The sequence below is a fragment of the Cotesia glomerata genome, linkage group LG3 (genome assembly GCF_020080835.1).
Source record: "Cotesia glomerata isolate CgM1 linkage group LG3, MPM_Cglom_v2.3, whole genome shotgun sequence".
NCBI lineage: Eukaryota > Metazoa > Arthropoda > Insecta > Hymenoptera > Braconidae > Cotesia > Cotesia glomerata.
In genome coordinates, this window is record NC_058160.1 from 27,099,070 (window position 1) to 27,111,915 (window position 12,846).

Sequence of the window (12,846 nt, forward strand, 5' to 3'; positions counted from 1 at the left end):
ATATTATTCGCGTTGATGATAACAGTGATTAGTTTAAGCCCGATCGGATCTTTCTCACACCTGCTGCTGTTAATAACAACAATTATTTATCAAGACAATCCACCAGACTGTTCTGTGCTGAATATAATATAATGATAGTAATACTTGCTCTTGTCTCTTTTTTCATTAATAAATATTTACAATAGGGTGTTTGTGCGGTAAACAAACTTTGTATCTCAATAAATGCCGGTGAGTATTTATCTTGGTAATTGGCAACTCGCGAACGATACCAGAAAACCGAACTATCACAAAATATTACTATAAAGAGTCAGGTATAATAAATTGCCAAGTTTATTCAAACTTTAATAATACATTTTATCGTGTTATTGTTTGTGTACCTCGTACTTTACTGTATCTTGTTATCTTGCTAATAAATTCAACCACCTTTAATAATTTAATGTTTGGAAAATTGTTAATTAAAGTTTTTGAAATTTACTGATAAATTTAAATTATTAAGATCAATATTTTATAAAGTTTTTTAATTAATTTCATTCATTTCTTTAAGAAAAAAAATTTGTAATTAAAAAAAAAAGATTTATTTCTTTAAAAAAATTTACAAAAACTTTGAATAAGACGTAATTAATATTCTCTCAATAAACTATTACTTGAAGTGAAATATGTATTTAATTTAAGAATCCTTGAATCTCGAGAATATTAACTCGGCAAAATACATCTTGTGTATACACACATATTATCTATTCATACATATTCAAATGCTTTATAAACTTTACCTAAAAACCCCGGTTTCTGATTATCAATTCGTTTGCTTAAGATTTTATTGTATTTACATTGAATTAAAATACCACAAAATTAAATCTAAAGATGCTACATTACAATTATTACCTAAAAGTGATAAATAGTGTTGTATATTTTTAATTTCGTTAACAGCCGAGACCAGTGATTGCAGTTTCAATCGGCTTAGCGAAACGAATGGAAATTTTGAAAAAACGTTTTTAGAGATAATAGATAATTTAATAAACTATTTCACCACAAAGCGTTTTTTTCAAAAATTTCATTCGTTTCGTGAAACCAATCGAAACTGCAATTGCTCTGCTGTTGGGAGTGCGACAGAGATAGTTCCGTTGAACTCCGCGAGAGCAAAACGAAAAAAAGATGGTCTCGCCTGTTAAAAAATAAACCAATTTGGTTAATAAATTTATTCCATTGGCTCCATATGGCTTAATATATCCATATATACCCATTGAAAAATTTTTTGACATGGCTATATATTATATTATAGTTAATTTTCATATCGGATTATATAAAAAATTATACTTGGATATGTGAAACCATACATAGCCATTCTTTGGTTCTATATTTTACCGTGTGTGACTTGATATAAAAATTGGCTGTATAAAATTTTTTCAACGAAACAGAAATTTAAAATTATATAAAGAAGTATAAAAAAAAATTGTTTTAGCTGATTTTTAATATTTTCTGATGCAGAGATTCGCTATATTTGGTCAGATATGGGCTTATTAAGTCTTATCAGAACATGTTGGGCTTGATGAAATTTGAATTAGTCACATATGATCACAACACTCCATATTTGGCCTAAAATAGCCTGATATAAAAGTTGGCCATATCATAAAATTTTTCCACGGATAATATTCTTAACATATACAATTATTTACCCAATATTCTTTACTGAGTACACATTTCACCGATGCTTACCATTATCAAATCCATCATATAATAAATTCCTCTTATATTACTTATTAAATATTACATACATATCAGTATCGGCATGTGATGTATTACCAAGTATAATGATAACCGACAGTCACGGAAATACCGATTAGCCTATTCATGACTCACAAATATATAAAATATGCATACCTACTATTATATACCGAATAACATTTAATTATATATACGCATTTGCCGCGCCTCTTTTCTCTCTTTGGACCAAATCATAATACGCAATTCTGTTACAATTCATTTATAAATAACATAAATATAAACACATATGCTCATACGTTTGATATGTTTTGTATAGATCTATGATACATGAATGCACAGTTGTATTTTAAAGTGTAAGTATCTACTGTTGGTGCATATAATGTAACCGGTGAATAATGCAAGGAAATAGAGAGCCATTATAACCGGGGGTATTGTACCGGATGTCTAGTACTCGAATGTCGCCATACCATCACCATCACTATCATTCTATATATATATATATATAGTAAACTGAGAATATGCGTGAGTTGGTCGCGTTATTAACAACGTAAGACATTAAGCCGCATGTGTTTTCAGCATGTGTCGATTCGAGGCTGGGTTCAGTCTTCTAGTCTTTACTTGAACCATCAGTACTTCACCACATTTTCTTTGTATTGATACGAGTGTTATCTTCTTCTGTACATCAATCATGTAGGGTACAAGAGATTTCATCACTAACCGATCTTTCTGTTGACACTAAGTCTTGTTTGTAGGTTATACAATTGGATAGGAAATCAAAAAAATTTTTTTTGAATCACATTTATTTAAAAATAAATTTTTTTAGTTAACTTTTAATTTTTAATGAAAAATAATACATTAAGTCTTTAAATTTCATTTTTTAATTGAAAAAGCATAAGGCTGATAAGAAAATTGTTTAAATTAAACTGTACAGGAAAAACAATTTTAAAAATACTTATGAAACTATACCAAAAAAATTAATGGTAAATTTTTTAGATAAAAAAAAAAAATAAAATTAATTCACCAAAAAATTCACGAAAAAAAAAACGATATTCTCAATATTAATCGACAAATTATATTAAAGGATAATTAGATGATAATAACTAATGAGAAATAACTTCTCAACCGACATTTTTTTTTGAAATTTTGATCGAAAAATATTAAATTATCTTTGAAAAAATTTATTTTAAAATTTCAATTTTGGTGTTCGATATAAAATTTTTTAATCCAAAGTAAAAAAAAAAAATAAATATAAACAAAAATTTTAATACTCGTTTGTCACCATAGCTAAGCCCCACGAGAGATTTTAGACCCTGTTGTCTAAGAGCATTCGCACCATTAGTGTGGACTATATATACCTCAAGCCTCAATATGGTACAGTACATTATAGGGTGTGATAGTAATAGTAGATAAATAGGATGCATGATTGGGTTTAACCCACTGCACAAATACTGAGCCCGGAACACTGGCGCATAATAAACACGGTCTATCAATGCAGTTGATTCTGGTCAATCTGCAATATATAACTCGGTCGAGGTCGTCCAGCCCTGACCCCTATATCTGAGTTTTGTCTACCATTATTGATAACAACGGTCGAGATTTAATCAAAATCATTATAAGGATAATGAGAAAGGTAATTAGATTGACGTAGCATATATTTAATATATTTATGGATTAAATTAGGCAGTTGTATCAATTTAAGCTCTTCGGAAATTAATAGCAATCGCTGGAAACTGGAAGCTGGGCTGTGATGAAGCGACGACCGATTAAGCTCTTCTCTCCAAATGGAGGAGACTCGCGATAAAAATCGATAACTGAACTGCTTCAGCTCATGGAGAGGTTTAATGGTCGATAATAGGCTCCGTAATCCGAATAGAATCCGAAGACAAGGTGAGGAGAGAGCGAGAGAGATGAAAGTAAAGAGAATGATAATGATAAATTGCGGGCTAGCTAAAGAAGAGCGAGTGAGAAGTCTAGGAAAGATAATGTCGTGAAAAATCGATAACCACATCGAGCAGACGTGGCTTTCGTCGAGTGAGGAGGGAAGAGACTCATCTGTCAACTCTTGACTCTTACTCTCTACTTATCGTCTTTCTCTTTCTACACTCAACTCAGCATATAGGGATGTGCGTTATGTATGTAAGTTTATAACCGCTATGACATCGACCTGTCGAGTCATTTGAGGGTTAATATTACCGAGAATCCGCGGCTGGTATATTATGTGTTATACTTTTACTTAACAGTAATATAAAGTGACTCATTTTTAGTTTACAACCGTTCATTGCCTTCAGACAACCGAGCTCAAAAATTATGTTGCTAATAAATCCAGAGGATAAATTATTCATTGTTGTAAGTTGGAAGAATAAGAATGAGAATGAGAATAAAGTGACGAGCTCGGGACAGGTTATCTAGTCGGGAAATCTTTTTTAAATTTATTCCATAATGTACATTGTGTTCTGCAAGGTGACTATTATTTGATTTAGCTTCATGTGAAACTCAGGCTTTAGTAAAAATTTTTTTTTCGTTTGCAAAATAATTAAAAGACTTTTATTAATTATTTTTTTACGGTTACACTTATAGAAAAATTAAATTGGTTCAAGAAAAAAAATTATTAAATGAAATTCAAGTTATTTAAACCAATAATTTTGTAGTTCAAAAAAATTTTACCACAATTCAATTTTTAAAATTTTAGAAGAGCTAAAATATTTCAATTCAATTAAAAAACAAAAAAAATAATTAAAGTAGTGTTTTAAAAATAATGAACCTTTCAATTATTTTATTTTCTTCCGATGAAGAAAGAGCAAGTGAGGCTATTAAGTTAATATTAATAAACATAATTAAAACAGATGTTTAACAGAACTATCAATTAAAATTGATGGATGTTTTTGCTAATAAAACCCATTTCCAATTACTGGTTGCATTAATCACGCGTTTTACTCGTTTAATTTTATTGAAATGATATCGATCATTTATAAACTCATTTGTTTCTCCCCCCTCCGAATGAATTATCGGTCCGATTGGTAGCCGTAGCGGTAGCGGGTTCAAAAATAAAACAATTAAGAAAGAAAAGTCATTTGGATTTCTCGTTTCCTTTTTAAAAGACTCAAGACTCAGAACCCAGTCAAGTGCCCGTTGCCCGTTTGTTTTTTATTTTTTCACCGGTTGAATAATTGCTGTGGCAATTAAACCAGACAATTAAAATAATAAATCACTCCTAATTGCATCGAATTCTTGTGTAAGTTCTAACTCAAGATTCGCGGGTCTAACCTTAACTACCGTGGTTTAAGTAGACGTACTTTGCATTTATTCTTTCACGGTTCGCTCCACATTTTTTTTCCTATTTTAGTAAAGTTATCGAACTAATCGATTTATAGAGTGCGCTATTTTCTTTTTCTTCTACCAACGACAAGTGCATGACAACCCGTTTGTGATAACGGTGAAAGGGAGAGCGGAAGGCCGCGAAACAAGAAAATAAATGATGAGAGAAAGAGATTGACGTCATTGCTCGATAATTGCCACTTAAAAGTTTTTTTTGGTTCTTTCTCTATTATCGGCGCAATTAATTCCGCGATATGTGCTTACACGATAATGAGTAAATTTTAATTATATATTTATGTCCATTATCTTTAAGCTTGAAAAGATATGTTTTTTCCTCGAAGCTTATTTAATCAAACGAAAGATCCAATACCAGACGAGAGACGTTTAATTACGCGATCCGTCTGTCCCTTCACAAGTATTTATTTTTCCACGCAGACAAAGAAAATAATTCCTGTGTAGTAGTTTGTAGTCCAATGCTTTTATTTTTCGATTGCTCTTTAAACTTTAGCGAGAGGTCAGAAAGTCCCCTAAGACATTCCCGGCGACTCTACTCACGTGACAAGCGAAATTTTTTACTTTACTTTTCTGAGCAGAAAAAAATATAAAAGAAAAATGCGAGTAGCAAAAAATAAAATAATGCATTTGGAGAGTTCAAGTTGACCTGCTTGTATATCTTCCTCCGATGCTGTACAAACTTTATATACGATGTGTCTTGCTTACTGTTCTCTGTTAACTTTTATCTTCCCTCTTTCGTCCGGTGTTCGACATACTGTTTTTTAGATAACTTTGTTTTATCTGCTAATTATTCAATTTTCAATACTTAACATTCTTGATTTAATTTATTGTGTATCGTCATTTGTTGACAGAAATTGTTTTGTATTGATATAATGCCTATCATAGTTAAGTTTAATGACACAACCTTTAGACTGTCACTGCTATTCATTTCTTCAATTGCTATTGTGTTTTTTTCCATTGGAACAATTATATTTTGATTGAATGTTGAGTGATGGAGGCTAAAAATTTATATATGCGTTGAAAGAAAAAAATTCTCTTCAAATTTCAGAATAAAAAAATTAATCTTTTTGATTAGTGGGATCCAATATTAGAAAATTTTAATATATATATATTTTTTTTTCAATGAGGAAATTTAATTCTTTACAATTTTTTTTCTGATGGTTTCACGAAAAGCTTATATCAGATTTTTAAAAGAAAAGAATTCTTTTCTCTAATGAAAATTCTGGCTGAAATAACAGACACGATAATGCAAATCTCGAGTAACATTAAACCCAAACAACTGAAATCAAGTTAGCGAAAAAAAGAAGTAAATTTACTGAGAGCTGAAAAATTTTCTCAGCGTGACAAGTTTGCCGAGTTACGAGCACTCTTCCGGTGACAAAAGTAAATCCCGCTGGAAAAGTTGTTTGTAAGTTAAGAAATTTCAGTAAATTCAAGCGAGTATATTCCGGTAAAATAATACTACTATCATATCACTGCGCACATTGCTTTTATATTCGTAACTTTCCTGTTCTAGTTTTCCGTCTCAAGTATCCGGGAGAATAATACAAGTGAGATCAACAAAATAATAGTTAAGAATAGTCACCTAGTTAGAGTTGGTCATAGACATAGAATATCTGGTCTAGCAAGCAAAGATGAATTTAAGCAAAACCACAAAATTCTACCAGTTGGGATAAAAGTTTCTCTGAAAAAGCCGCAATTTATTATCGGGTATCTTTCCGTACCGACAGATAAAGTAATATTTTATTTTTTTTGGCTTAGTGTGAGGGTAGGGGACAATACAAACTCCCACATGCTTTGTTGGTGTTCATGTTCAATGAAGTGAGCACAGCTGCCGCGAATACACGGTATACGCTCGATAAAACGTGACTACAATGATTTACGCGTTTCTCAGAAAATAAAAAGAATGAATAGGACGCTCATATGATGAAATGTGTGTTACACGATGACCTTATCACCCCTACCCTTCGGCAAATTATTTTCATCACAATTTATAATATATCTTTGGCACTTCCACCCAGCCTTAAAATACAAGAGTTTTCTTGTTCGAAGTATCGCTATCGCTATCGGGTTGCTTCCTGCCATTCCGTACCACTTCCCTTCACATTCATTGATAATCGTTCTACTAATATGGGTCGAGTCATTTTATATTACTATTTAGTTGATGGTTCGTTGACTTTAAGTTTTAAACTTTGATGTTAAGTAAATTAAGCGTTCGCGGTGACAAGAAAAATTTCAAAATTTCTCCTTCATTCGTGTGAATTCTCAAAGAAGAAATTTGAATACACAAATGATATTTACTCAACAATTTGAGTCCCATCGAATCGCCGGATTCAACGACTCACAAAGGACTAAGTGTGCGTGTGAGTAATAACATACATCAGCGTCTGTTCAGTTATTGCGTCACTTTGGGAGTTGCTTAGAATGACCAGGTTGATCCTCCGCTCATCCTAATTAAAGGTTTTGACACAGTTCCCGAGTTAACGTAAACGTTTCCTTTGATGTCAATTCACACGTTCTACATTCTCTCTGCATTATATGGATAAAAAATAAATTATTGTCATCATCATCATCCTCCTCATTATTATTATCATTATTATCACCAGCGTTATTATTATTATTATTATTATTATTATTATTATTATTATTATTATTATTATTATAATTGAAAAATGAAAAAATTTTGTGAAGGCATATTTTTATTTTGAAAAGGAATTTTTGTAGTTAAATTTGCTATCATCAAAAAATTCTTACTATTAATTTATACTTTTTTACGATTTTAGATATATTTTTTGATGATCGTTAATTTTTTATGTCAAATTTTGAAGAAGTTTTAAACAATCTATTCGTTATATACATTTTTTATTAAATAATTGCTCATATATTCTATCATAGCGATATTATTTATAAAATTTCCTTTTAAAAGTACCCAAACTATGTATCTTGTGATGAAAAATATTGAAAAATCACTAAGACAAAGTTCTTTTATTCATAATTTATAATTCTCAACCTTCACATAGCCATTGCAACTTGCTAAATGTTATTATTATATCTTACGAAATGATAGTAATAAAAATACTGAGAACTAACGGTTTATTATTTATTTTTGTTGCAGATTTAAATTGAGAACGAGGTTGCTGACAAAATCGGTGAGTAGTGTTTTTTGCAATGTATTTTTACTTTAAATGGCGCAAATGTCAAGTGAGTGGTTGTAAAACTACGACTATAACTATATATAAAAGACTATTATGGAAAAACAGTGAAAATAAGTGTCTGCAATTGTCAGTCACTCAACCGTAGAAAACGACTTGTAAGATTGGAACTTCTGCCTTAAAGTAGATAAATTATTTAAAATACACTTTTTAAAATTCAAAATTTTTCAAATATCGTCCCACTAGTCAAAATTTATCAGCAAATAATACATCAGATAAATAGTAACTCGGCTTAATAAAACAATTATGATGGACAATTTTGGACAGCTTACATTACCAGCCCGGAAGTTTTGTCCATTTTCATTTCCGGAATGTCAATCAATTGATAAATATCGCACTCACACAACACCAATTGTACGAATCGTGATGCTATTTATACACCAGAATAGGCATTAAAAATATAAAATGACCTGGTAAATAGCGGGTATAAATTCGCGGCTCGTTAAAAATAAACTGTATTTATTTTTATCTCCATATTTTGACGTTGTAAATTTATATTAGTACGTGCCTTAAAGTACCTTCACCTTAACCTTAAAAAAGTCTATAAATAAACTTTACGATTCAGGATTCGTGATAAATCATAATTACACGTTTGTCGGGGTCTCAAAAGCAACATTGCAAGAAGATAGATCGCTTGGTGGTGGAAAATTTTATTCGGATAATTGGCAAAATTTCGCGACTTGAAAGTTGTAAACAAAGATGGAGTAGAAGGAGCGAAAATTACTTATGGAGAAATTTCTTCTGGCAATAACGCCGGAAAATGCTGGAGGAATTGTCTTGTAGAGTTCCTACTTTTTCTTCTCCATCTTCATCAGGCGTTGTTCCATTCCGCTTGCTTCAACTTAAACTCTTACTCGAACTTGTCTTTTTTAAGGGTTTCTCAGACTCCATTAAATTTCTGGCATGCCGTAATATTCGCGTGTAAGCCCAGGGGAAATAGCATCCAAGTACAAGTATATAACCAAAAGATAGAGAAGAGGAAGAAAATGTAGATCGCTTTTCGTCGCCAGAGTTTCTTCTCGCGCCGAAAAAGATATAAGAGAGAGGAAAACTTTTAAGAATCCAGGAACCGGATGTCCCTTCGTTATCTATGCACTCGTCGACCACCCACTGTCCGTTTTCCTTTACTTTCTTCCAACTGGTCCACTCATATCACCTAACTTCCTCTTTGAAACGTAAGCGGAGTCAATTGGAATATCTTTGCCGCCGGAAAATAACTCAAAGTCCTCTTGCCCGCTTCTAAATAATGTACGACTAGACTATGAGTGTAGTTACGTGATGCATGACCCTGCTTTTTCAAGTATAATTCTCTCGATATTCCTAGATCAAATCCAGCTCTAACCCTTATGTATATTTATTGCATCATTTAAATATTTATTTATTTTTACATAAACATTTTTTTGTGATTTAAACGGAAATTCATATTTTGGACAAATTCTGAACCATTAAATAATATATTAAAATTTGTGAGGTGTTAGAAAAATTTGCGATAAAATTAAAACGAAAAAAATTATTACATTTTATTTTATTTCAATTTTTTTTTTCATTTAAAGTGTTATGGTATAATTTAAAATGTAATTTTTGTATTACTAAAAATTTTTAAGTTAAATTTTTTCAATTTTCCGAGATCTTCTTAAATCATTGACTTTTTCCAAAAATTAAACTACATCAAGTAATTTTAATCCGATAAATAGAATAAACTAAGCGCCAAAGAAATAACTTTGTTGGATTATTATTCCAATTTCAACAACTCGAAAGTTAATTTCACGGTTCTATTGTAATCGAATACATAGTTAGTTTAATATCCAGCTGTCAGTGAAGTAAGATCTTAACTCAGTGAACCGAAAGCATCTTATTCGAGTTGCTGCACATGTATACAGATCCTCCTCCTCCGCTTCCTCTTTGTTTTGTCTTTCGTCTCTTGTCTTAACTCACCGCAAATTGAGATTCGAGAGCGAGTATTGCCGTGATTTCTCTCCTGTTTTAGTTGAGGACCATAACCCGAATTCCATGCTAAATTGGAGCGAGCAGCCCTCGCAGGGATAGTTTCAGTTTTATTATAGTATTACGCGAGCTGTGTTCATGAAAAGGGAAGCACTATGGTAGTCGTGGATCATGGCAATAACTTACGGATTCTCTAGTACACGTGTGATGGTTGTTATGAATACTTGTATACTGTATTCTGTGTAGTTCTTACATCCCCTGTCAACGTTTGTAGTCGCGGCCAAGAAATGCAAACTGCATAGTTGAACCAAAACCAAAAGAGGAACAGAGTTTGCATACTGCTACTGTCTTACTGTTGTCGCTACTCTAGTTATTCGTTACTTGTGCAGTACATGTCTTTGTTTTCCCGGACGTATCGTAGTAACACTCTTACCCTTATAACAAAGACCGACCGACAGAATTCTGCTGAGAACTTTACGACAATTAAGAGTTAGTCGTAATATTTATTGCCTAGCTTTGTTGGATTTATCATGTTTTATCAACCAAGAGATTAAACAATGATTAAAAAAATTAAGTAGACTCAAGAGAAAAAATCTTTAACTAAGAAAATCATTTTTAAAAAAATCAAGCTACTGATAACAGAAAAATTAGATAATCCCAGAGAAATATTTTGATTTGAAACTTGTTTGCTTAGTTTAAGAATTTTTTTTTTAATTCATACAAATGAGTGGTTTTACACCGATAGAAGGATTTCTTAGCATTTAAGAAGATTTTTTTGTATTTAGGAAATCATTCCTTAAATATCATTTTTTAAATACACTGATAGAAGGATTTAGTACGGAGTACTAAACTGATTTAGTAACAAAACTTTTATTCATTTATTCGGAAGAAACAAATATTTTTTACCCCTCAATATTATTTTTTTACAGTTTAATAAATGATTTCTTTATATGAACAAAGCCTTATTTCATGGAAATAAATATTTAGTTCCACCAAATAATATTTAGTAACAGGTACTAAATATTTCTTTGGTAAGTATTGTCGGTAGATGGCTATGCTTTAATTCCAATGTTTATGTGATACATAACCTATTCACTAACTTAGATTATTTTATTCAGCTCGATTTTGGGAGATTTATTAAACCTTTAAAAACACATATACTCTCAATAAATGTCTTCTATTTATGTCTTTTTTCAGTGGAGTTTAGTTTACATTTTTTAATTCGTCTATCATTGATATGTTGAAAACTTGTTTAATTTTAAATTTTATAAATGTCTCAAGCAAAAAAAAATAATTTAATGAAATTCTTTTCTTTATAATACCTTTTATTTTTACTTAAGATTATATATTTATTTTAATTATTTTTATTTATTTTAAGTTAAAAAGTTAGGTTACACGCTAAAATTAGTTAAAAAATTAATTTCTTTGATACCGATAAACGATTTATTGAGTACCAATAAATCATTTGTTAAATACTACTAAATATTTATTTGGTGAAACTAAATGGGCTTTAATAAATGATTTAGTACCTATTACTAAATATTTGTTAATGAAAGATTTGTTACTGAATCATTTAGGATCTGTTATTAAGTTTTATTAAATATAACTAAATCCTTCTATCAGTGTATACTAAGAGATGATGTTTAAGAAATGATTTCTTAAATACAAAGAAATATTCTTAAATGCTAAGAAATCCTTCCATCAGTATATACTTTGAATTGAAAAATTTACAAGCTTAGTGACTGACAAATAGAGATAACAATTAATAGAGAAATGGAGAAATGATCCAAGTATTTGGCACGTCGAGGTGTGAATAGGGAGTGAAAATACGCGATTTCATCGAGACGTAATTTCCATATGGGGGTGTTACGAAAAGCATGAAGGGGGAATTACACATAGAGCACTAAGAGCGAACATGTATATATATATATATATATATATATGTATATGCAGGAACCAGTGAGAGCATTCTCTTCTCTCAAGCTTGTGGACTTACCCTCTAGTCGTCGCGCGACTGCTCTTATCGGCATCTGCTATGTCTCGTGTTCGGGAAGAAAGACGGGGACAGAATGGGTGGTACACCGAACACCCGCCGACTCTACTGTCTTACTTTTAAGCTCGGGTACTCGCGACACCTTATCTCTTACTCCCTCTAAAACCTTGAAGCATCCTCCTCCCTTTGTACACCGAGAGATTTTCCCTGTCACACGACAACGGCGTCTGTTAAGAGGTATCTAAGTTTTTAGTGGTTGCCATCCAGAGATCCTTTTTATTTTACCCTTACGCCCTAAGATTATATATCTCTTCCTCCGGTTTTTTGTTCTACGCTTTTATGCTCTCAGGTATAACTTTCCTATTATTTTTTATGGATCCCACTCGCTATTATCATTCAACGCTACATTTTACTTATCTTATTTTATTAATAACTATAATTATTATAATTCATTGTAATAATGAATTATGGTTATATTTTTTTCAGCGGAATATATTTTATAACTCTATTTTACTGATTATTTAAATTTAATTCACAAATTTAAACAATTAAATTAAAAATGTTGATTAATTTAAAAATTTAAACAATTCAAAAATTGATTTTAATATACAAAATAATTATTTATTAAATCGTTCTCTTTTATTA

At 30.9% G+C, this 12,846-nt stretch overlaps 1 protein-coding gene across 2 annotated transcripts in view; it reads left to right on the forward strand.

The window, feature by feature from the left end:
- The window catches only part of LOC123261939 (ankyrin repeat domain-containing protein 50-like), a 100,606-nt gene that overhangs the window by 21,398 nt on the left and 66,362 nt on the right, over positions 1-12,846 (forward strand). For both annotated transcript variants that reach the window (XM_044723837.1, XM_044723836.1), the window contains one exon: positions 8,168-8,201. The gene's annotated coding sequence lies outside the window, so the exon portion shown is untranslated. The remainder of the gene's footprint in view (positions 1-8,167; positions 8,202-12,846) is intronic.